The 26,789-nt window shown below is 41.7% G+C and overlaps 1 protein-coding gene across 2 annotated transcripts in view; it reads right to left on the bottom strand.

Moving 5' to 3' along the window:
• Positions 1 to 26,789, bottom strand: part of casz1 (castor zinc finger 1) — a 149,647-nt gene that overhangs the window by 78,143 nt on the left and 44,715 nt on the right. For both annotated transcript variants that reach the window (XM_058083441.1, XM_058083442.1), the window contains exon 4: positions 3,873 to 3,921. The gene's annotated coding sequence lies outside the window, so the exon portion shown is untranslated. The remainder of the gene's footprint in view (positions 1 to 3,872; positions 3,922 to 26,789) is intronic.

Genomic DNA, 26,789 nt, shown 5'->3' on the forward strand with positions numbered 1-26,789 from the left:
ACTTATTCATTCAATGGGATCTATTATGCCTTTTCCACTTTTCTGACCTATAAATGTAGTTAGAATGTTGTTTTCTCGTGTTAAATGATGCCAAAGTTTCACATAATGAGGTTGACGCATTTTGAAGTGAACCCTTAAAGTTAAAATTTGCGATGGCTTTGAACGCTCGTTTTCAGAGGGCGGTGTAAAACTGGAGTTTTCTGATGCCACAGATGGGCGGCTTCCTTATAAGGGAGTGCACTGTCGACGCGAGATGCTCCTTGGCCTCCCCCAAGCTCTGCTTCTGTGTTTATGTTGCTAGCAATGACTCGCAGGAAGTGTTTCTTTGGGTGTAAGGGAAAGCCACATTTGTTTCCAATTCCTACAGATGCCACCATCAGGCACAAATGGTTGGAGTTCCTGAATCCCTACCAGGAACAGAAAACTATTTTAATCTGTCAACTGCATTTCACACTGGACTGTTTTGTGAACACTGGCCAGTATGCAGCTGGACTAGCCCACCAACTGTTGGCCAAACTTGACCCGTACCAACGTTATCAACTCCTATAAAGTTGGGTTCGCTTGGGAGTGTGGCCAACCACAGCCGAGTGGGCGTGCCTGGAGGCGGACCATGGGTGGAATATATGAAAACAGACCATTTTCACAGGAAGCACAAAATCCAAGAAATACAGCTGGAGTAGATGCAGATTCTGGAAGATCTAAAAAGCTTATGGTGTTTAGCTGCTCTGTAGGAGTCCACAACTCAATAGAAAGGGCCCAAAAATTTGCATAATTGGTCTCCTTCAAGATATTCTGGAAAAACTATAACAGAATGAAGTCGCAAAATTCAAACCGCAATATGGCAAAGTCTTTGACTGCACGCAGCTGCCACAGCATTTGGGTTTCTATGGTTCCGACCATAACATTAACCAACCAAGATTGGAATGTTCTGACTTTAAGAATGTCACTTTTTCATTGGCAAAACTGTTGGAACGCGTCCGACATCAAATTTTTCTGTTTGGGAATTTTCAGGTCAAATAAACAATGAAGCCAAATGGGCTTTGAAGTAAGTGTTGAATGAAAACCGTGGGGCTGACACATGAAATGCCCTCACAGCTGGGCTGCCCCCAGCCCACAGAAAAACAAATACTCAGAAAGAGGGGGGACACCGCGCTCCTGTCTGAGTTCCATAGGGCCGGGAGGTGGGCTTTCATGATATGCCCGTAATGATGGATGGATTCAGAGGAAAGTCTATTCACATGGAGATGTTACATCATAAATATTTACACAGGACTGCCGTAACCATGTAGCCTTTGCTTGTTTTGACAGACTGGAAAAAAATTAAAGGACAAAAAAATGAAAGAAAAAAGTGGGAGGGGAACGTGAAGGAAGACTTTTCTTTTGATATTATCCTGTGTGAAGTATTAATACTAATTATGTTTCGTGGGTTTCTTTATTCCCTTTCAATGAGACAAATCATCCGTTTCCACAGTAAATGGACACGTATCTTCACATTGTACTAAATAGCAATGCTCTGCAAAACCAACACCAAGAAAAACAGCATAATCCACAGAAAGTCAGTCTCAGTTTCTAAAAATCCATAATCGTTAAACCTCGATTGCATGTTCTATCCAGGAATACAAGTGAAAGACGCTGTCAGCTATAAAACACATACTAATGTTGTCACTTTACTTAAACAATGTGCTCGAGCCTAACAAGAAGGAAGGAGAGACATCACTGTTGGTAAGCAGCCTTATACATTTCTCCTCCGTGAGCTCAATTAAAAGCCCAAATGTCCCTTGAGATTGTCCCTGGAACCAATGAAAACAAATTTGGCAGTTTAATTTTCTTCCCACTGTCTGGTGGAGCGACTGCGCTGCTCCAGGAGTGATTTACCAGGAGCCACAAGGAGAGGAGGATGTCACGCCAATACCACGCTTTATATGTTGTATATAACATAATATAACATATAAGAGAAGCCAATTAAACGAAGGATGTGGTTACACCGGGGAAACCTTTGGATGGTATACAAGGTTGACAGTCATGCTGCACTCGCAAAGGAACTTGTTCATGCATGTAGCTGTACATGGAGCTTAACAACTACACTGAAAGGGGAACTGCCCATCATTCACAATTCTCATGTGAAACGTGAACACAAATGTATTTCCCTTCTCTGTGCATTCTAGTGTCAGAAAACAGTGATTATGAGCTAGCTAACAACACACTTCATAAAAAAATGCCAACAGTGTTCTATTTACGTGATTCATTTAGCATCATTCACAGACGGAAAGAGTGGATACCTAGCTCTCGACTTCGCAACAAAGACTCCCCAAGATGTGCAGGGCTCTACATTAAAAACAAAAATTACTTGCCCATGGGGAATCCTTAAGGTGAGAACTACTTGCCCGAACTTGCCCCATGTAAAATGAAAAGACTGCCATAGTGATATCATCTAATTTTTGTGGCATCACATGAGAATCTCAAATAAAGATTAATTATCATTTTTTGCGGTTGTAGAAAAAATGCTCAATGGTCAAACAATAATTTGTGAAGGTGAAGGTGAGAAAAATACACAGAGAAATGGAACCGCTAGATTTTGTAGCTTGTGCAAAATCAGCACTTTCGTATTGCCCGAATTTTGTTTTAACTTGCCCCGGGCCATCGGTACATCGTTATTGTCGAACCCTGATGTGACTGTATCTATGCTGCTGCTGTTGATGGAACTAGCATAAGTATGTGTATTGATGATGACGGGCAAAAATCCATAAAAAGTGCAGTTCCCCTTTAAAGCACACAGCCGAGATACTCTAAGAGGGGAACAAGTGTATCTTTAAGCAAATACTGTATGTGCTAAGTGCATCCACAATTTAATGTCCACTCCTTTCTGGTGCATGAGTGACACCATCAGACACAAGCTTGTGGCGTAGCCCTCCGCCTTAACTCCCAACCATGCCAACCCTCGGTGGTAGCTGGGGGTGTCTGAATTTGACATGAGGCAGCCATGATGTCACTACTGAATGTTGAGATCCCTCTTGACTAAGAGGCCAGGGGCAGGGGTTGTTGTCTGCATCCTCATGACAGACTCCCACATCAGCATTGTGCTCATACCAGCTAACATAATTAGCACACAAGATTTCATCTCAAGGAGGAGGAGAAAAAAAAACAACAACCCAGTTTCTTTAAGTCACAAGTCATTAGTGTCTCTGGAGAGTCAGATTGTACAGTGGCAGATTTTTTTGTTTTATCAGCAACAAAAGGATTTATACCCCTGTTAATTTGGTGGATGTCATCTGTACTTAGATGTACGTCTGCTCCGGTAATAAAGGCCATCCGAGGAAAAAGAGATATTTTTGTCATGACAATACGTACGCACAACAGAGGCATCACAAAACATCAACTTGTAATTGAATAAAGTGTACTAAACAAAAACACAAAGCAAAAGTATACAGACCTGTGGTTCCACCCCCAAATGTGAGGACATAATTACTCAGTTTCCTCAACACAGCTAAAAGCACATGCTGTTGGGAACTCATACAATGGCAGTTGTTGTATGTCAAAATGCCCTTATTGTTATTGCAGTATGGAGTTGTTGCAGCCAATCCACTGTCAGACGTATTTTAGACCATGGAGATATCTCATCACGCGTCAAGAGAGCGAGAGAGGGGACCTCTTTGGAAAACAGATACATCAGTGTGCCACTATAGTGTACGACATTGCTGTGAGTTAATCAGTTGGAAAATAAAATGGTGGGATTCTAATAAGTCATTTGTCAATTTTTACAACCCCCAGACACATTGATCCATGGGGATTAATGAAGATGCCTGATATTGTTGTAGATATGAACAGGAGAGATGGTGGGGACAATAATCAGTCATGGTGGGGATTTGTCTTACCTCGTTTTCTCTTCCTGGGGAGTCACTCCATTCAGGGGGCTCATATCATCTGAAAAGGACAGCAGAGGGGAAGAATTAATAGTTTGCATATTATTATATCCTTGAAAAATCTTGGAAAAATCACAATATTCCTGAACCAAAACAATCTATATTCCTAGTTATGCAACAAGTAACACTTGTTTCTTCTTTTTCTCCTCAGGCTGTGAATCTGAATGTGTGAGGTGTTCATTCATTCATTCATTCATTTTCTACCGCTTATCCTCACGGTCGCTGGGGTGCTGGAGCCTATCCCAGCTATCCCAGAGGCGGGGTCCACCCTGGTGGCCAGCCAATCACAGGGCACATATAGACAACAATTGACACTCACATTCATACCTATGGACAATTAGGAGTCGCCAATTAACCTAGCATGTTTTTGGAATGTGGGAGGAAACCCGAGTACCCGGAGAAAACCCACGCATGCACCGGGAGAAAATGCAAACTCCACACAGAGATGGCCGAGGGTGAAATTGAACCTGGGTTTCCTAGCTGTGATGCCTGCGCGCTAACCACATGACCGCGGTGCAGCCCAGCTGTGAGGTGTCATTTACCAAATTTTTGACCCTTTGTGTTGAGTTAGGGACTCCTATAAAGCAGCTACACACAATAAGCCACACAGGAAACGAGATCTTCCAGAATCTGCACCTATTCCAGCTGTATTTCCTTGGACTGAACTACAATCCACCTCAAGAGTGAGCAAAACCAACCCAAGGCTGCTGGCAGAACCTCTGAACCACGAGCTGATGCTAGCTGTTTTTCTCAGTGGACCAATCCCCACAGCTGGCAGGGGAGCCGGACGCTTCTCGAGACATCCAAGTCTGGACACTTGGCTTCAGTCCGCCTGCATAACATGGCATATTCCATTCTCTTCAATCTGTTTTGGAACCGTTTTTGGAACCGCCTTGGGCCCCACTTAGGATGTCCCTGGTGCCGTCAAGTGGTGGCTCTCAGTCCGCCAGTATCATGTGAACAATTGTACTGCCGTGTGAGTTACAATCAAAATATTCTTTTAAAACGGTGCGGGGTTATGAACGTTTTTAGTGTTTTTCGGTAGATTTAAAGGTCAGCTATCAACTCCAGCGATAGCATTTTATCTGAATCTGTTAACTGAATGACCCAATGTTTGTCCAGACAGGTTCTTTTAAACAAAAACAACTTCCCATGACATGTCAGAAGCAGCATTAATTACACGTTACATTTAATCACCTGCCTTTCATATTTGCAGAAAACCAAAGGTGCAATTTCCGACACCCATTAACCCTGACTAAAAGTGACATGAGGACAAACACCGCCTTCATCCACGCTGGTTGAGTCACTTTTAAATCCTCTCAAAACTTTTCTAACCTTGAGAACACGTGCATCCCCGAAAAAGTAATAATAATTCTAACCTGATCTTCCTACTTATTTTATATCTCCTCTCAGCAACCTCACTTCTTCTCAGCAACAGTGCAGTTATTAATTCATGAGGCACTAATTAGTTCTTTGTTTAATTTTGTGTTAAACAGACTGACCGGAATGATAACGACTCGCGCTGTAGCGCTTCAGTCCCACGCCGCTCCTGTTTGCTATGACAAGGGAGCATCGTGCGACTAGCATGATGAACCCAATTCCCTTCTAAGTTGCACTTCATTAAGTCAAAATGTGACAAGGAGCTTAGAGGAAGAACTGGCAGATCTGATCATACATAACAATGCAGGCACAATAAGTTTCACTGGGAGTTGGGGGGGGGGGGGTGCATTGAGGGTGGGGACTGTAGCGGATTCCTGGATGCATGTTGATAATTTTTTATTTTTAATCCTTGGGGGGCATCTTTAATTTTCCTTTAATTGTTTTTGTTCTGAGATGCAGTGTCCTCTTTTTAAATTGCAGCTATCAACTCCCCTGATCAAGCCCCCATGCAACATTGCAGGCAGACAAATAAACAACAAGGTTGCCCTTTTGCACGGCATATTGCATACTGCTGAGGCTCGGGACACCGCGGTCCTATACAGTCAGGGACAGTGGCATGTCGTGGCGGTGGGGCAACTGGGCTGATCAAAATGATCATTTTTGGCAATGTAAGTTGAAAAACCTGCTCAGGCGACACACTTGTAACCGGCAAAGGCTCATTCATAACATAAGAATGCATCGAAGTGGCGCTGTCACCATTATTTACATACCTACTGCCAAAGGTTTGTTGAACATCAACGTGAAAACACATTCCGGAACAATCTCAAAGACGCATGCTTACCTACGCTGCTTGTTTTTACAGTATAATCACATTTCCTCACATGAATATAGTGTTATTTTTTAACATTTTGATGTTAGGAATCTCAATTTCACACACAATGGATGAATCCTTCAATCCATCACTGGCATTCTACATGCGGAAAATAGCACTTTCTTCTTCTTTTTTTCCCTACTGAATGCTATTTCATCAGCTGACGAGCTCCACTAAGATGTTGCCTCTGCAAGGACTGAATATATGATAAAATCAAAAAGCGGACAAGTAATTAGACAGTATAATAGGCAAGATTGGCATTTTCAAAATCATTTTCATGTGGATGGAAATGACATTGCATTGACTATTCTGTATTCACTGGTGCAGATAAATAAACAAGGCATGGAGGGGGGGTGCTGTTGGTGGGGGCAAACAGAACGCAGAGTACAATGGCAAGCAGGTCAGTAATTAGAAACTCTGTTTGCACAGTAATAATTTTAATATATTCATCTGGAAACAGAGCATGCCTAGAATGATAAAATCCTATCAAGGAACACATCCCAGCTGCATTAACCTTTTAAACAGACTGACAACATTGTTGGGAACCTTGAAGAAGAAAATAATAAAATGCATACTCAAAAGTCCACGTGGTTTACTTACATTTTTAACTGAAAAGCAAAAGCGTTACAAGCGTCGACAAGATGATGCTTTTGTTCTTTAATATGAAATATTAATGTACCATTTTTTGCAAGATTTACCATTTTTAAATGTTACATTGTGAGCGTAAATAGACCGAAGACTTGCAACACTGAAACCCATTCTGCTGATTACACAAGAGTAGACAGCATGTGTGTAACCTTGTTTGTTAATGAAGGTGGCGGTGATGATGCTATGGAAATTATTGCAAATTGCTTAAAGGAATCCTGACACGCAAAAAAAACCTTGACCTACCAATATCATTCCCCAAAGAGACACGAATATGTAATTGCCGAGGAATTCAAGGTGGAGTACAAAAGTAATTATGGGATTTTTTTGGAGGATAAAGCAAAATCAGTTGAAACACTGACATTTAAAGCGGTGACATTTATTTTACTTAAAGGTAAGTCGGTCTCATGTGTTGCATTCATCATTCATATGTATGTGTTTATAAATCAGTCAGTTTTATTTTTGGTAATTTCCGCTCTATAAGCCGCTGCTTTTTTCATTACCTTAACCACTGCAGTGCGGCTAATTCATGACCATGTTCTAATCTCGTGACATCTCCAACTGTGCCGCTTGCGAGTCAATGAGGAAACAGTAGCTCTGTCTTTAGCAGGAAAAAAATCACAAACTATAAGGGAACTCACATTGGAAATCGCAGGATGTCATGACTTAATATATTAGTCTTGACTCAATGTCTAATCTTAAGATACATACTGTAGAAGGCTATAATCATCACGCAGTAACTTAACACTATGGCTGGTGGGCCACCAGAGGGAGCTCATAAAAATTTGTGTCAAAGTTATGCTTGAAATGCATCTTTTCACAAAAAGCTGATTTTCCTCCCCTGTTTTGTTGGGAACTGATATTTTCCTGAAACTTACGATGTTCTTTTAGTAGGTTACATGTTTATATTGCCGGAGAACACAATATTCTGTGTGCCATGAAAAATCAGTCCAAATGGTCTAAAATGGCCGAACAAATTGGCTAGGATTTAATGATTTAAACACAGGCGTGTCTTTTACGCCACAAGTTAGGGTAAGTGTCACAGAATAGTCCACTTTCTGTCTTGTCTATAGGCTCTGTGTACTTTCTACATTCAACTTCTGTTCCATGCCCTTCCAACACTTCTCGCTAAATTGCCAATAACACATGAGAGTTTTTTTGTTTAAAGCTACTTTCCTGGATCCGCACTTTAAACGCATTTGGGTTGTTTGAAGCGCTGGAGAATGGGAAAGTGACCATTTACTCATGCATATTTGACAGCACATACTAGGCCCCCTTTTCGCGCTGTCACGTCTGGCTTCTATTCTCTTGTTCCCCAGGAGAGGCAAGAGTCGGGGGCTTAGGGGGCAGCTACCTCCACAGTCCCCTCCTCGCCTAATTTCTGTTGTCCAGCTCTTTGAAAGCTCAATCTCACGCAGGACTAAAGAATAGTGATCCATGTGCAACAAGTGCCGGTGCCATGGAAACCCCCGTTTTCGCCTCAAAACATTCCCTTTTATCCCTTTTGAAGAGCTGTCACCAGGCATCACACGACCCCAGGCCTGGCCATAACAAAGCCTATTTTCTGCCTGCTTTTTGATTGATTAAAAAAGACTTTCTAGTAAAACCATGTTAAAGGACACAAAAAGTGACACATACAAGAAAAGGGTCCCTGAGGATGCCCCAATCAGACAGGTTTCCTCAGTAATAGTGCACACAAATAGGAAAATATCATCATTGGCACAAAGGAAGGGTCAGACCAAGCGTGAAACTTCACTACAATGGCCATTAAGAAGATGATGGAGAAAGTTTAGTCGCATGTAGGCAGCTTGGGTAAATATTAATAGACGGACAGATCCAACTAAAAGATCTGAAGAACTAAAAGAAACTTGAACTAGATTGAAAAAAAACATTCTTTTTAAGAAAAGTACAATGGAAAAAAACATATTTTCTCACATGCAAACTTGGCAGCATTTCTCGAAATGCTGACTTTTCAACTATTAAAGAGCAGCATTTCTTTAGTGACGGATTAAACTACACTCTGTGAAAAAACACCACTTTGTGCTCTTCTGTTTGTATTTACTTTGCCAATCAAATGTCTCAGTGAGTGTTGATGATATTTTTTCCCTGGGTGGGTGCATATGTTTAGGTGGGCAAGTTTTGTCTTTCCAACGAGTTCCACCTACGAGTTCATTGGGCTCACCTTGCTTGTTATTAATATTCCCACATGGGGATGGGGGTATTTGGCTTTGCAATAATCTTTTTTCCTCCTTATTTCTACAACATCACCTTGCATCGCTCTTCCCCAGGGGCCACTCTTTGTGTCTGCTTGTATGCTTGGAGCTCCCCCCCCGCAGAGACAAAGCAACTGTAAGACTGACAAGTGGTCTCACTCCTTCTCTCGTCTCAAGTTGTTGTTCTATAAAGTGTGTGGGTGCTGAACCCATGAACCGATCTTCCTGCACGTTTGAAGGCAAGAGAAGAGACATGCATGCACACCACAAATTTATGGAGGCCGGAAATGTATACCTTCCAATTCCTTAGTTTAAGGGATAACGGTTGTGTCATTTGTGTCATCCTGCTTACTAACACCGCTGACCTTCACACTCGGCAGATGGACGGATGGGTGATCATTTCTACATAATAAGAACTTGAAACAGCTGCTTTACTGTCACCTTTAAAATACATGAGCCGACATGAAAGAAAGAGGTAACTCAATGCCTTTGTTTCTGCATGGAAGACTGTGTAGTTGACATATTTACCAAGATGATAGGAGGGAACTGGGGCGGGGGGGGGGGTGAAGAGGAGAAGAGGTATTACAAGCGGCCACACATGAGCAATTAGTATTCCACATACTTATGCTTCTAAACACAAAAAGGCCTCACTAAATCCCCATGGCAGAGGTGTCAGACGGAAAATGACAAAAATCTGCTCCTTGACAGGGAGTCATTTATATTTTAGCTTCGTTCCATTATCTTAACGAATCCATCATCAGCCAATGCAATATTAACAGCAGAAAATCAACTCATTAGATCCAGGGGGATTTAATCAAGATTGCAATCATGTATGCGCTTCCTGGAGAGTTGGGCTGCTTCTTTTTTTTTTCTTTTTGGTCCTTTCCACGTAATTGCCACATCTCAGATCTTAATAAATTATTCTCGATCTGAGATGGATGCCTTTTTCCACCCTCGCCTCTCACGCCATGCACTCCCTGTCTCCAACGATAATATTTACCATAAACATTATTATGTCATGGGCACACAGTTTAAAATGGCCTTTAGCTAACTCGCAGAAGTAATTGGCTTCTCTATTTCCCTCTCGTTTCCTAGCTAATTGCCCGCTGATATTACTAACAGTTCCCTCAGAAGTAAAGAAAAGGGAGCTTGTGCACAAGCTGGGATGTGCTGCTTGGACTTTCCAGCCTTTGAACGTGCAGCAAGAATTCCCTGTGTTTGATATTGTTACTAATAACAAGACGACCAAGTAGATAACAGAAGGTAACACTCTGAATATGTATGACTTCTAACCAAATAAGCTCTTCGAACTTCAGTCACTGGAGGCTGCGTTGGTTTATTACGTTGTTTTATTTTATTTTTTGAGAAATGCTCGTCTGAACAAGAGCACCAGATAAGACAGATTCTATAAAATAATGGAGAGTTAGCCTACTCTACCTGCTACGTTCTTGACACGATCCTTTCTAGTTCAGGGAAAGGAAAGGACAGTTTACGTTTCTGTGCCCTCATTTATGTGGCAACAGGGCTTCAGCATTGACTCCTATGTTAGACATGATCCGAAACCGTAAAAACTGTCAAGGTCCTTTAATCTGCCTATGGAACAAAGCCTTCTGTACAAGGTCTTACCCAACCTTGTCACCGCGAGTCTAATTTGCTGTCTGTTAGGCAATATAAAGCTTATGCCAGCCCTTCTACGCCACCCCCTCCCAGTTAGATGTCATTCCTCCGTCGCTTGGCTTGTCTTCCCTGGAAGAACAGAATAGTTGGTGTGCAGTGACAGCACCAAATGCTGTGTTAATCCCCCCTTCTGAGATGGCCACAGTAAAACCCAGGCCTCTGTGAACCAATCTCAGGTTTTTTTAAACCTCGATTTATTAGATTACAAGCCCTGGGTCCCTGAGCCTATGCTTCACACACTAATCCTAATCGGAATAGACAAGTATTAGCCCAGTTTAAGGGGAGCGAACAGCAGTAGTGGCCAACTTTCTGTGAGGGAGAAACTAAGAGCCCATGGGCTTGATGGGCTTCATTTCCCTTTTTTATCCCGTTAGTCATTGAAAGCGTGTGTAAATACATACAGTACATCCTGATACACACCGTCTAAGCCAGCTGAACCCATGTACGTTTGCTTTTTTTCCTCGCACAATGAAGTTACTTTTTTTTTAATTTCAAACAATGAAGGCAAACATGAAGGTCCAATTGAAAACAACTGCAATAATTAATTTTACATCTCAGTGATTTCAAGGCAGTATTGTGAGATTATTAGCAATGCATCTTTGTAACTCATTTCCCCAGAAACTGTAAAAATGTCTCGGCTCTGCTTCAGTGAGTGAACGTCACAACCACTCTGGTAACCGCTACTGACCTCCAATCCAAATAAAGAAATGGAAATGGTCTTGAACCTATTGCAAACTACACACAACACCCACGCTACTTTGAGCCAATGTGGATGACAACTTAGGCTGGATGAGGTCCAAGTGACGTGAGGCAAAGAGCTGGGGAACATTAAGAACCGCCTGTTTGAACACCGATGCTGGTCACAGCTCCTAGTCTGCCAAAAACTGCAGCAACAGCAGCAAGGATATCCTGAAATACTATTGAAAAGCACTAACCCCCTCCCTCCCTGCTGCTGTAAAGCTATACACCTGCTTGGCGCCTACTCAAGTGCTGATCAATCTGGGACAGTCCGCTTGGTGCTACTTTTCAACCTTGGGAGGTCAATTTGGTGACCTCCAGAAGAACTGGAAGATGAGGGTATCTTGCACGGAACATTCAACGGTTAAGCCAAATGTCATGACTAACATGATGTACATTTGGGGCATCACCGCAGCAGAGTTCGCCTCTGCCTACAGCCCCCGGGGGTGACAGGGGAGCTAAGGGAGATGTGACATGTGCCATGTCTGCCCCCTGTATGTGTTTGTTTTGCCCCTGAAAATGAGACACTGGTTTCATTCCAGCCCCCTGGGCATGTTTAGTTGGGCCTCCACCGCACCGCCTTCATCTGATACTAAGTGGAAGTCCATCCCATGATAATGTGCCTGCAGTGGTGGAGAGGTACTGTCGCATGGCCCTCATCAAAATCTTAAGACCAGTTGAAAAATAGCTAGAATTTGGCATATTTGGATCTTAATGCAGTTTTAAGTAGAGCTCTCATATGCAAAAGCAGGGGGGGGGGTTAGACAAAAAGCACTTTGACAAGGTAATTAATTTAAACTGAAAAAGGCTGCAAAACAGCAAATTAGCAAAAAGTTAGGGAACAATGAATTCCAAAAATAAAACAAGTTCATATGATCAAATTGTGAAAGATAACATATGGCAAAACATCAACCAAAGTTCCAATGTACTGCATACACATTCAAACAACTCAAATGTGGACTAAAAAATCCACTTCTGCTCTCCACATGCACTAAACGTGAATTCCTTAATGTGCAGTTGGATGGTATTAAATGGGATATAGATCTACTACAGTACTACAGTACAGTCATATGGAATCTCCCCTGCTTTGTCATCATTTCACCACCCTAATATAGAATGTTAAGTGCCACATAATGTGATGGAACACAATTTAGAATCATGGTAGTTTGAGCGGCAACTAAAAGTGAAGAATGGATTGCCTTTGCTCTTGTGTTGAGTCCTCAGAACTTAGTGTCACCAAGTGTACTTTACAAGGAATATTCATTTCCTTAGGAAGGCCGTGTCAGCCTTGCGACTCAATCCATATCCATTCTGCCTGCCTGTCTGTCTGTCCTCAGTGCCTCTTTTCTGTAAGTGGCCGATATTTCACCTGCCTATCAGTTTCCCTCACAACATGCTGGGATATGCAGGAAAGGGACCCATATAGGGTCACTGATTGTCCTCTGCAAGGCCTCCTTCAAACTACTATCTTGTAGTCTTTACTTCCTGCTCACCTTCTTCCATCACTCATATTACACTGTATTGAGGTCACTGCTAGATTAACTTTGGTCCACTTTTACATATCATTGGGGGGTGTGAGTAAATGCATGGGAACAAAGGTAACAAGGTAACAAAGTGAAATACAATACCATATTTTCCGGACTATAAGTCACACTTTTTTTCATAGGTTGGCTGTTCCTGCGACTTATACTCCAGAGTGACTGTTTATGTTAAATAAACACTGGACCCCTTTTCTGTTTATGTTTATTTTTCGTGTAGCTGAATAACCATTGTGTTACACCTATTCAGTCTGTTTTCGATTATTATTGAAAATTATAAATATTGTTAGAACTTGCCTTCCAAGATGGCATAATGTCTGTTTTGGTCAAGTAGTTTGTAAAATAAATTACCCACAAAAATGCGACTTATAATCCAGTGGGACATATGTATGTTTTTTTCTACCTAATTATGCATTTTTGCGACTTGTGCGACTTATACTGTGGAGCGACTCATAGTCCAGAAAATACAGCATTTGGCTTCACTAACTTCTGTTTAGTGTCAGTCAGTGACTGAGTGGCCTTCTTTGATTTTACCACAGTGCCTGGATAGAACCCTGGGAGATCTTCACTAGTGTGGTGTATGTTAGCATATTCAGACACAGTTTATGGCAAAATAATTACAATCAAAGGATATCTGTACAGATATGTGTGAAGGCAATGGAAAGCAGCTGCTCCAACATGAAGAAGGTTGGCGGGGGTTAAGAAGAGTCAATGGGGCTAAAGAGACAGAAGATCTAACAGTGACAGAAAAACTGGCCGGGGACTGCATTTTATGACTTCTGGAAACAACATAAATCAAAGTGTGGACCCCGGCCAAAAAGACATACCCCCCCAGGAGAAAGCACTCGAGGGAGAAAGAGAAGGAGAAGAGAGGTATAAAAAAACAAAACAAAAAGAAAAGTCAATCATGGGGTCAGAAATGGTTCTGACTTATTACAAGGATACCATACGACATTGCAAAAAGAACAGGACAGGTGATGACATGAACGGTTGCAGTATCAGCCACTGGTTCAGAGCAACTAATACTACCTATTATACAGCATGTCACTTCTACTGTCTATTTGCATCCTGCTAATCTGCTCTCCAGCTCCAAAACCTTTTCCACTTTCTTGCAAATTTATCACCAGACTGAAAGGCCACTGCTATATCCTAAGTATATCCTAAGTGCCTTACCCTTTTCAATGAAAAATAGGCATTCATGATAAAGCCACTAAATTCCTTATCTAACTGCCCTGCGGAGTCTTTCAAGGCAAAGTGTCACTTTCCCTAATCTGTGTCACTTGTGACGCCATCCAGCCCCATCCGAGTGGTGCACTAACAGAGGTGTGCACACACCCACGGACTGTCAGTTTTCCTGTCCTTTTCAAGGACAAAATGCAGTCCAAAACACAAGTGAGGCATGTTGTGGAACAGGCAGACCTTTTTTGTGTGGCTGAAGTGGATCCAAAAATAGAGAGCAATTGAAAACCTACTTGTTGAACATGTCTTTTGTTCTCATGAACTGTTCAAGAAAGCATATGTGGCAAATGTATGACATGAGATGGAAAATACATCTGCAGGGAGATGGCAGACATTTTACTTCAGCGCAAACTAACACAATGTTTGAGGCAATTGCATCGTGTCTTTTACGGCAGTAAATAGGAAGCCACTGTTGTGAAGAAAAGCCTTCTGCCAGGATCTCAGTCAAGGTTATGCTGTCCCGTGACTGTAAATACAGTTTTGTTCACTTACTTCTCTTAGGGGAATCATGACCAAAAAAGGGACTGCCTCATTTCTGAGGTTATTTTGAGTTTGTGTGATAATGCTCACTCTTGTTCCTCTTTAGATATTCTGACAAGAAACAAACCAGAGACCTCCAAATAAGGTAACTTTGAGCAGATACGTACTGTAGATACTGTATATCATCTTAATGGAAAGGGAAAAATACAAAAACTTGCAGTCCCCTTGCAACCATTTTTGTGTGCAAATGACCCGTTCAGTTTCCTGTTATATTTTGGCCTTCACTCTGGATGGATTTTTTAATAGGGCGAGGTATGACTTCCATCCGCAGCGTCATTGTTTTCCTGAATTTGAGAGGAATGGGGCTGAAACAAACTGTTCCAGTGTAGAAGGTCAAACAACACCAAGTCAAAGTAACAGGATGCCACCATCAGGGCATCCCTGCTCCTGTGAGAGGCTCCTTAAACGCCGCTCTGTTGGTCTATAATTAAGAGGAAAAACTCTTCAAAATGGCACTCTGGACCACTTCATCTGATCCTTTGTCTAAATCACAGTCTCTTGTGTTTATTTATTAGATTTCAAATTTGTACACTCAAGGACTCCTTGATTATTTAGAAAAGACACCAGAGTATTTGATGAACCAACGTGTGAGTGAAATCCTTAATACAGCAATCCATGCAGGCAGCTTTCTTAATGCTTGACCCTTGACCTCTCCTGGGTAATAACAGCTACATATCTATCCTCTCACACGTAGCAAGACGGAACAATCACACTCACAAGCCTGAAGTGCTTTTCATAGGCTGAGGCAAACAATGAGGAAGGTTAGAAAAAGTTTCAATTAGCTCCGAAGTCATGAACCCATTAAAAGACTATTTTGTCAAAATATTGAATAAATCATATTAAAATATGTTGAATCTAATGTGCACAATTACAAAGTCAACACAATTTATTAATGTCTGCCCTCCCTTTCCCTTTATTTTATTCTCAGCGAGCTGGAAGAAATCCGCACTTAGCACTTCAGCACTTCATGCTGCCCCCCCCGCCCCCTCCCCGAGCAATTTCCAATTTTCTTCATCTTTTTTTCCACACCTCCACTCTCTTTAGTCATATTCATTTCACATGTTCCAGAAAATCCACCACCAAGATATGAAAGCAGTAACTACGAGCCGAGAGCTGCTTGCAAAAATAAAGCACTCTCAGAGCAGATAAATGTAATCTCTGTTATCCAGCTGCCCCCCCTAAATCACTCCCAAGCCCTTCAACAAGTGGTCACACGCCAGGGCAAGCAGACTCCTCCAATTGCACATGACAACCACAAAAGAGGATGCTTCAACTTTCCAAAACTGATGCTGATGTAAAAAAAGGCTCAATTTGTATCTTTGAACATAATTACAGTACGTCCTTGTCTCCTTCCTCCTGACAGAGAAGTAACCATGCATACATTCCTGGGACAAAAACAAAAACCTTCTCCAAGAGGGGAAGTGGGAGATTTCGTTCAGCTTTTTTTATGATCCTAATTTCAGGACATTGGTCCTGTGAGAGGGGAAAGAGTTGCACTAGGAGATCACTCACATTTCTATTACAGTATGGGCTTCAATATATTTGCGGAGGAAAGTGTAAAAAAGCAAGCATGTTTTATTTCATGTTTTTCTTCAGTATTATATGTTGTTGGCGCCACAAAGTCCCAAATATGTCATCTGAAAGGCTCAGCATACATTTGCAGACGCGGTGCAAGCATGTACAGGAACACGTTGCTTGTATTTACTGAGCATGTGCTACTGTGAGCCCACCAGATTTTCAGCCAGCTGCTAAACATACAGTGGTGTATTTGGGAATTGTTGGGAATACTGCCGCTTTGTCATAATGGCGCCCGGTGCCAGGCTAAACAACTGTATACATCATACCAAGAGCTAATATTTTGCTCACCTTCATCAATATTTGACACAACTGTCCAGTGGTCTCCTGGCAGTGCAACAAATGGAGGTTTGGCTAGCTGCTCCAACTTCATTCATTCATTCATTTTCTACCGCTTTTCCTCACGAGGGTCGCGGGGGGTGCTGGAGCCTATCCCAGCTGTCTTCGGGCGAGGGGCGGGGTACACCCCGGACTGGTCGCCAGCCAATCACAGGGCACATATAGACAAACAACCATTCACACTCACATTCATATCTATGGACAATTTGGAGTGGCTAATTAACCTAGCATGTTTTTGGAATGTGGGAGGAAACCGGAGTACCCGGAGAAAACCCACGCATGCACGGGGAGAACATGCAAACTCCACACAGAGATGGCCGAGGGTGGAATTGAACCCCGGTCTCCTAGCTGTGAGGTCTGCGTGTTAACCACTCGACCGCTGTGCCGCCCTGCTCCAACTTAATTGCCTTAATTGATTGATTCATTCATTTTTATCCTCAAGTGCTGGAGCCTATCCCAGCTGTCTTCGAGCGAGAGGCGGGGTACACCCTGGACTGGTCGCCAGCCAATCACAGGGCATATATAGACACTCACATTCATACCTAGCATGTTTTTGGAATGTGGGAGGAAACCGGAGTACCCGGAGAAAACCCACGCATGCACAGGGAGAACATGCAAACTCCACACAGAGATGGCCAAGGGTGGAATTGAACTCAGGTCTACTAGCTGCATTTCCATCTAGTTTGTGAATTTTTGTGACGACAGTTCCCGATATAAGGGGCCACCTCTGTATGGGGTCAGGAAGCCCCTCGTTTTCAGCGATGTTGATGAGTCTGCAGTCTCTTGCACCCCATTCAGCAACTGCATTATTTCACCTCGTTGTTGCCTTTTTGTTGGCAAGAGGCAAGGAAAACACACGCATGGCAATATAATGTATAAAGGCTGGCGACTATTGTGGAATTTATTCATTTATTTATGTATTATCGCGACACATTTCACGTTCTCATCTTGTGAGATCTCATGATAGCAGTAGTTATTGTACAGTATTTGTACATTTTCAATACTGCTCTTGCATTGGATCCCATTTCATTGTCCTGTGTAGCGAGTGTTGTGGCCAGTTGGGGTACATGCTGTAAGTTACTACCCAAGCAGTACACAGTACACAGTACACAGTACACTCCCCCAAACAATAAATCCAGCCTAAGGATGAACTCTAAAATGCCAACAATCAGTCTGCGGATGAATGTTTCGCGGTGTGTGACTGCAATGTCTCCAGCCAGTAATCTGTGGTGTGTAACGTGTGCTTGGTCACCTTGACTTTGGTTGCCATAGTGCTCAACACAAACATATGTCCACGCCCAGAAATACACAGAATAAGCAGAGGACGCCCAGAAATACACAGAATAAGCAGAGGACACAGAGGAAGAGGCCAACATATTCTTAAATGTATTGTAAACAGGTCTGAGAGATTCCAGTGTGTACATATACTTGCGGGAGGCTACCGCTGACAAACAGGCGCAGAGTCTGGCTAATTAGTATACAACATTAATTGTCCTACGCTCAGCTATTGTTGACTCAAAGAAAATAATAATTGCATGGGCATCAACGCAAAATGGATTGAAGCACTTTGGAATAGAGAGGTCTTTCAGGACGAGTCTGTTTGTACTGAAAATGACCTTTCAGCACCTTCCTCCAACATGGAGGAATCAGGCTACAAGAAGGCGGCCGTCCTGTCTAGCTGTCGACCCCGGCAGATGTGAGTTCTGAAGAGTTCAAACGAATTGTGCGAGGGGGCACTGCCATTTACATAATCCCCCAGATATAGTCCCCGGCAAACTAATCAAATTATTCAAAAGTCTGGCCCCTAAATATGTAGGCCTTCCCATTACGCCTCCGTGCTTTAATTGTATCGAAGCAAGCAATGTCACTTTTGCCTTTCGATTGGCCACCAGACACAGCAAACAAACACAAAGATCCGCCTCCATCCACTTTTTATTGTCCTGGGATTTGACTTACTTTTGAAGAACAGAGCACCCGAAGACGAGGAGCGTTTTATCACGACGACTACACAATCTTTAGACAATAGGACAATATGTCCAAATGATGCTTTCAAGGGAGGTGGGCTGTTGTAGTAATTAGCCCAACAGAGTTGGAGCTATTCAGGATAAGTTTGAAAGACAAGTGCAGATGACACAAGGGATTTTGATAATCGTGCGGTTGGGTTCCTTGAGGGCCTAAGCCGAAAAGAAGATAAACAAAAGTGCTGATTGAAATGCAAGTTTGACTTATTCAATGAAAGAAATGCCAATGCTGAACATTTTGTATTTCTGTATGTGTGCTGGCTCGCTCATATAGTTTCAAGGTTGGTGCATGCACGCATTGCCCCCCCCCCCCCCCCAAGCTTATCCATATGACACACAACAATCACACTGGTTGCATTGTTAATGCTTATCAAGGAAAACAGCAACGTGTCATCTTTGTAGAAAATGCTATTATGTTGATAATACATATCAACAAATTTGAAATAGAAAGGGTTTGCTATGCTCCTTTATTTCCCTTCCTTTTGGCGTGGCTTTGTTTGAAACATCACACTGTTAATCAGCCCGCTGTCGCTTTGTGTTGCATCCACTGGCGGGGGGGTAAAGGTTTAATGGATCAGCCAAAGTTTACATCCCGTACGCGGTCAATTTTCAATGACTTCTTTTCCCACATTGAAATAAACTATTTTATGTCTCCAAATATGCAGATCATTTTGCTTAATGAAAGATGCTTGACGTCTCAGATCCAATTAATATGCAAATGCAAGCCAGGATTTATTTGTGACATTCCGTATGGGTGAGAGAAAACAAAAAGGCTTCTTAACAGTAACACTAATTGCTGCAACTAATTGTAACATATCATCATTCACTCTGAATCTCATAAATAGCCAAAATTACAATTTTAAAAATTGCTTACATGCATAGAAATAGATCAGCTTTTTGTGCACTTTTGCTTGTTTGTCTCCAAATGAGCTTAACAAGTTGATGTACATTTAAAATGAATCCCAGGTATGATTAGTTTGAATACAATTACTGTACACTGAAGCGTTCCATCATAATTTGCATTAGAAGGTACGATTCCCACTTTCATACAGCTTCTTGTGATCGCTGTCTGCTCCACCGATGCCGATGTATAGGCAGGACCAACACTGATAGAACACACATTGACTGTCAAGTTGACGTCTTTTATGGCTTCCAATGTCACAATATTACAAGTCCTCCAAAAGTCAGACGAATACAATTCATCTTCCACACAAAAAGCTTCAATCGATGATATATTTAAGACTGTAAAATAAAATCAATAATGTAAGTCAACTATTAAAATCATTTAATGGATGAAGTAATATACTTAGCTGTTTACATCATCGGGTTTAATGCCAAAGGATCCACTCAGCACAGGGCTTATATTGTAACAACTATACACCATAAATGGCACTTATTGTGGCATTTTGTTACACAGAAATTCATATACAGCACACTTAATATAAGGCAATTAAGGTAAAATCTGAGACGAGATGTGTAATATGCTGAACAATAATTAGTCATGTGTGGGCATTTATACTTCATTGGGATGACGTCACAGGTATTATATAGCAGGATGCTTCAGCTGCACTGAAAGAGAATTTATGGTATGCCGCTGACCAACCTTGTCATCATATACATCAGTGAGTGAAATCATAATTTGCTGCCCCACCCCAAAAAGGTAACAATATGTCCAATCTAACAATAACAGGTGTTGATAAGCAGCGGGCTGGGCAAAACAATAAGATGCACTGACCACGCCCCTAATGCGTTAATCTTCTTATGATATCTTTAGAGCTTTTAACTTTGCTTTGTAAGGCATACATGCCGGGGTTATCTTTTCCATACTCAACAGTTTGGGACTTTCTGTACCCCAAGTTTCAATTCCAGGAATTGAGACAAATTGGCAGCAAGCAGCAGAGTTATTATTTATTCAGTCCAGTGAGAACAATAGATGACATTTTTATTTCTTTGTTAGTTTTTTCTGGATAAATTTCTCTTCTCCTATTGAGAAGAAATGTATTAAGTTTTGTTGTTTGCTCTGATGCTTACTTTAACTGGTTGAAAGTTTACCAGATGAGTACATTTTAATAATTGTGATTTTAGGAATGAAGGAATTGTGTGTTTTCTATGACCATAAAGTAATCACAATCTCAGAAACTGGGATTAATGCTGACAAAGGCATGGACTTTGAGCTGGAAGGTTATGATATGACTTGGGTGTGGGTGTGGAGATATAGGGTAATAACTATAAAAGTAATCTCTCAAAATGTACTGCAAAAAAGATCCGTGAGGATATTCCATAACGCCATGTAGAGAAAACATATAAATCATTTATTTCTAAGACCGTCTTTTTACGCAGTCCGAGAGCGTATTTGGCCTACAGGGCATGCCCATATATGGAAGTCCGGCTCCTTGTGACGTCACAGCGAGCTGGTGTTAGAAAAACCTCTCTGAAACCAAGCGTTCAGAGTCAATCACTTCCAAATGTGCCAACCTGATGATCAATGTCCTTCTCTTTATAACCAAAGGACATTATTGTAGTTTTCCTTTGGTTCAGGGAAAAGGGACTGGGGATTTGGTCATGTTTGTTGTGTTACAGCATCAAATTAAAATAATGCGTATTTTGCTCCATCTGCAACAATTCCAAACGTGAGAACAGAAAGCAGTTAAAACATTTTCCTCCATGTAGGAAACCCTAGGATCAGGATGTGGCTTTCTGATGGACAGCATGGGAATCATGACAGGTAAAATTAGACGCTAGAACGTCCACGTCAGCAAAACCCAGGTATGGCAGAGAGCATGCAACATTAGATAGGCTAGACATATTTATACACAAAGCTTAACAAGACTCCATAAAGTCTTGAGCAAACGTATTGCTTGTGACCGAATCTGTCAGTGTTTGTGTGTGTACTTGATGTCTGTTTGCGTGGCGTCCCAGCTTCAGATTGCTGTTTGAGGATGTAATTGCTCTGCTCCGCTCCTGCTCAGAGTGGCCCAGGATGGATCTGCGCGGGCTGTTTAGCAGTCAATGGCCGAAGCAGATTGTAAACAGATCTCCAATGAATTGCGGCTTTAGCGGTTTTGCGAGTCTCCAAACAAGGTTGTACCGATAACACTATTCTCTTTGCTGACAAAATCAGCCACTTTGCTGCAAGGGTGTGATTTGAGAGGTGCCAGTCAAACTGATTGACAGCATTAATCCCCCACAGGAGCAAATAGGAAAAGAAAACACAGCATGGCCATCCCTGCTCACATCCTACTTTGACGACATTTTTTGACAAAGTACTCGTACTTTGTCAGCCATTCTTGCACAGACAAAAAGTCAGCAGGTTTTTAATATTTGTCTTTTTAAGTCAATGAGTTCCTTTTTGTGGTTGTCCTCTTATCAAGTAACCTGCATGGACATTTAATGCCTCAACAGCCATGAACCTCACCACACGTCACTGGTATGTACGTATACATTTACATATACATATGCATATACATACAGCACATACATACAATATGCATGTTCAAGACTCAACATACCTGCTAATAATGTAAGCATGGAGTTATTTTCACACGGCAAATAATGTCTTTGCTGCCTTAAATGGAAGTGTTGCCGTAACTTTCCATTTGCTTTCAGAGTTCATCCTTGATTCATGCACTGCCAGCTTGATTACGACCTATGGCAGTTGCATGGCGAAGACTTTTAAATTAAACATTACGCTTTGCGGGCAGCAAGAAAGCAAGTCATCAAGCATTAAGCACATGTATTAATTTTCAAAGAACTGGTGGTAATGGGAACATCTTGGAGACGGTGACACTAGGCTAACATAACACTATGGTAAGCACAAAACCTTATTGGCTAATGATTGGTGTTTATTAAACATATGGCCATATTGCGGTATCGAGAGCATGAAACATGTAACATGACGTCAACAGGCAATCCAACTAACCACTTCAATTTCATGGTGAAAACTGTGGTAGCTGAGATAAACCCGTTCATATTTATTTCCCTTTGCATGGCGAGAAAAGTACAAAAGTACTTCAGAAAATATAGAAGATTTGAATTACACACTAAAATCATTTGTTACTGTCTGGATTGTGTCCAATTCTATAATTATATTTCAGCAAAGAAAGCAAATGGATGAGATTATTATATTATATAATAATCATTTATACAGTTTATTTATTTTATTTTTATTATTTATTTATTTTTAAACAGATATACAGTATATATATATACTGTATATCAGCAGATATTCTTGTTCTGGGTGCTGCTGCGGGGGCGGAGCGGATGGGCGAAGTATCGGCCGATATCGATACCGTTCTTTTTCACTGATATCGGCCAATACCGATCTGTTGCCAATAGATCGGCGCATCCCAGATTTTAATTATTTGCCTTTAAATTTATATTTAATGTTGTCAATTTGTATTTACGAGAGCCAAAAGACAGTTCAGAACTGTAGGGGGAGCCTGAGTCCATCCATCCATCCATTTTCTATGCCGCTTATCCTCAAGCATCCGAAGAAAAGTAAATATTGAATGAATTGCATATAATGAAAATGAAAGCATAAAGTGTATATTTTAGACCAACTGCCTTATTTGTATCAAATCCATACAGTGCGTTTCTATAGTCAACATTCCTGCGATCAGTGGGGACACGGCAGGAACAAAAGCATAGGCCCTCCCCTTTTTTTCATTCCAAATGATGTGAAAATGGCCCATTATGGTGAAGAACAAAGAGAATTGGTCCCATGTTAGAGCCAAGCTTCACTGATGCCCCGGTGACTTGGCCAGCCGTTCTCCCAAGGCCTACCCCTTGATTAAATGCATAATCCACCACTCCCCATCCCCAATGATTTAGTATACCTTTAAATCAGCTTGCGCACACATAAAAACCTCAAATAAAAATCACCAAGAAAAACCATTGCACTCTAACTGTTCTATTAAAATGATACCCAGCCCAGCCTTCCTTCTCTGCAATAGCGTTTATTCCACATGAATGCATGTCTTCCTTTTTTTCCACAGGTATGCATATAAAATATTTAAAGTTGAAAATGTCACAGCTGAAACATCAAAAGCAGGAGTCTCTCATTAATCAACAAGGATGGAGCTTCTCTTTTAAGGTTATAACCCTTTGAAAGAGCAAAAATTACATTTTTGACCTTGAAGATGAGACAAACTCATAAACGTAAAATAATTTGCAGTTTAAAGGGGGAGAGATATCAGTTGCCTCAGCCAGCAGCACTCCGGCTCGTCACGGGAAGACCAAACACGTCTCATTTTCACATTTACATCCCGGCTATTACGATTCATTTGGAATCACACCAAGCCAGAAAAAAGAAGTCAGAGAAAACATCAAAAAGGGCAACTGTCAAACTTTCAAATCCACAGGGTGCTCGCTATCTGCAGCTTGTAAACTCGAGACTTTTTTCTTGCAGTTTTATTAAATGGTGCATGACATTTTCATTACTCGAGGAAATTAAATGGACAAATTTTCTTACCAGCCCCGCACGTCTGCTATTCTAGGGAGGAGCACAGAAGAGACCAATTGTTCCAACATCTACACAAAAACACGCTTCCAGGTCTTCCACGTCATTTCCACAAAATGATTGAAACTTGGCGTCCTCTAATCCCCTGCCTGTGCGAACTCCTCTTCATTCACAGTCCAGAAACATGACAAGATTATTCAGCTTGCTGTTTAACCTAATTATGCAAACTTATGTTTATATTTTCCAAAAATTAGACGGATGCTAATCGGCTCTTGTGACATTTTTCCCCACGACTGACCAAGAAAGGAAGGTAGCAGATACCGTACTTGTGGATTATGCCTTTAATTACCCTGTTCCAATCAAAAAGGTAGTAAGCCGTGATCATCAAAATCGCAAGCAATAAAACAGGGGTGGGCAAAGTACGGCCCGGGGGCCACACGCGGCCCACCAAGCGTTTGAATCCGGCCCGCCAGTTGCTTTCTAAGTATTTCAACTTTTAACATACAAACTGGCAACATGATTTGCAAGTCGGGTGTCTTATTTAGTAAAAAAAAAACAAAAAAAAAACAACAAAACTGTAAAATTAAATTACATACTTTGATGTGGTCCTGAAAAAAGGGGCATGAGAACATAAAGCTGATAGTATAACACTTTTACAGATAAAATTAGATAAATAATTCAAGGAAAATTATAAGCATAATATAGTGTGTGTGTGTGTGTGTGTGTGTGTTAAATATATGTTCTGGCCCCACGAACAATTTTGTTAACTGAATGCGGCCCACGAGTCAAAATATTTGCCCACCCCATTTGCAATAAAGGCTTGAAATATTTCACTTTATGTGTACCGAATCTATACAATATGGTTTCACTTTCTAAAATGACTTATTTGAGTGATAATGTGATATACCTATATACAGCACTGGATCACAACTCTTACTCTTACTTTGAACCATACGACTTATACAGCGTTAAGCTAATTTATGGATCATTTCGTGACGTCTCCTTTACTTCACAACGCCTGCTAATTGTGTCGCCCACTTTGGCGGCTCGCCGCTGGCTAGAATGTGGGAACCAGAGTGGCTGGGTGAAGCAGCTTTGGGGTTGATGATGATGATGGGATGATGATGAGACGTGTCTTGGAGAGTTCTGTTGTTCCTCAGTACCACAGGTAAGAACAACTTAATTTGGGCCGCCCATTAGCACCTTGTTGGCATCGAACTCGATGGCACGAGCACCCAACTCTGACCAAGTTTGGCATCCGTGTATTCCGCTTCATAAAGATATGCCTTTGGCTTGGTGCTGAAAGGAATGAGGTCATCACTTGTTTGGGAGTCAGAAGTGTTTACTTTCACTGTCCGTGACAACATGATCTTATTCATCAAAATCAAGGTAAAAAACAGCCAAACATCAGGTAGCGTATCCATACATGGGCCGTATGTACATTAAGGCCGCAATGCCGTGAGGACAGCAATGTGGATGCTGTAGTTGGCATTGGATTTCAACGTCAGCTGTCCTCTGGAGATGAAAAGGCTGATTACCTTCACCTCTCAGGGGGGTAGGCCACATGGCTGGCAACATCATTGGAAAATAGACTACAGGTCTCCTCCGGGCCCCATAACAGCTGATGTTTTATGTAGAGGGGGAAATTCACACTAAAAAGGAGGTGACACCAAAGCCGTACTGTTAACGTTGTTTAGGGTGTCGCAAAGGGCACCACTTACTCTTGGCGTTGGTTGTGGGGCTCTAATGGGTGACAAGGATAGAAACGACTAAGTCGGAAATGAGATGAATGGTGTTGTGGGAGCTCAGATCATTAGGATTCAGATTGCTTCCCCTAAATGACAAGCTGTGCTCTTGTTTGGTGCTCACCAGCACCTCTGGAGGACTTGTGCTGACAGAAACAAAACCAGCTAGTGAAACCGTATTATTTTGTGTTGTTGCATGCTAAATCACAGAAAAATCTTCTTTAAAGAAATTGTTGCTTCAATTTGAGCAAAATCTCAATGGGACGCCTGAAGCGTAATACTGAATACGACAACATAATAATGAAAACGGGAGAATCAACACATTAGCCCACAGACACAGACAAAATACGCAGCCAAGGAGTTACAAATGTGAGTTTCCCTCCTTGGCCTTTATGTCTGTAATTATTTGTATCAGACTGAAAGCACTTGCTGTACCTGCTGTACATTTGTATTCATAATTAGGAGTTCTTGATCTTGTCTCAATGCTCTTCTCGCTGAAAGGAAATGTGTCCTGGTTTAATCGTTGCACCCACCCCTGACAAATCATCACGCTGCGCCGTGATGCTCGGCCGCTGTTTGCTCACTTCTTCATCATTACGTCGAAGGTGTGGCAGGCTCCACATTTCAAGCCAAAGTTGGAAAATTTAGAGTTCAAGTCGGATTTTCAGGAAATATATGGCAAAAATATGCAAAAAATAATAATCATGTGATGAATATGAAACTACAGCCCAGTGAACATCTAAATGTTTGCCTTTTATTTATATGACTTTGTGACCACAGAACAAGCAACCTTCTGCCATGTAGGAAAGCAGTAAACATGGCCAACATCATCACGAAAAGAAGAACGGCATATACATTCCATATCTGCACTTGGAGTGGGCGGGGTATAA

The sequence above is a fragment of the Doryrhamphus excisus genome, chromosome 10 (genome assembly GCF_030265055.1).
Source record: "Doryrhamphus excisus isolate RoL2022-K1 chromosome 10, RoL_Dexc_1.0, whole genome shotgun sequence".
NCBI lineage: Eukaryota > Metazoa > Chordata > Actinopteri > Syngnathiformes > Syngnathidae > Doryrhamphus > Doryrhamphus excisus.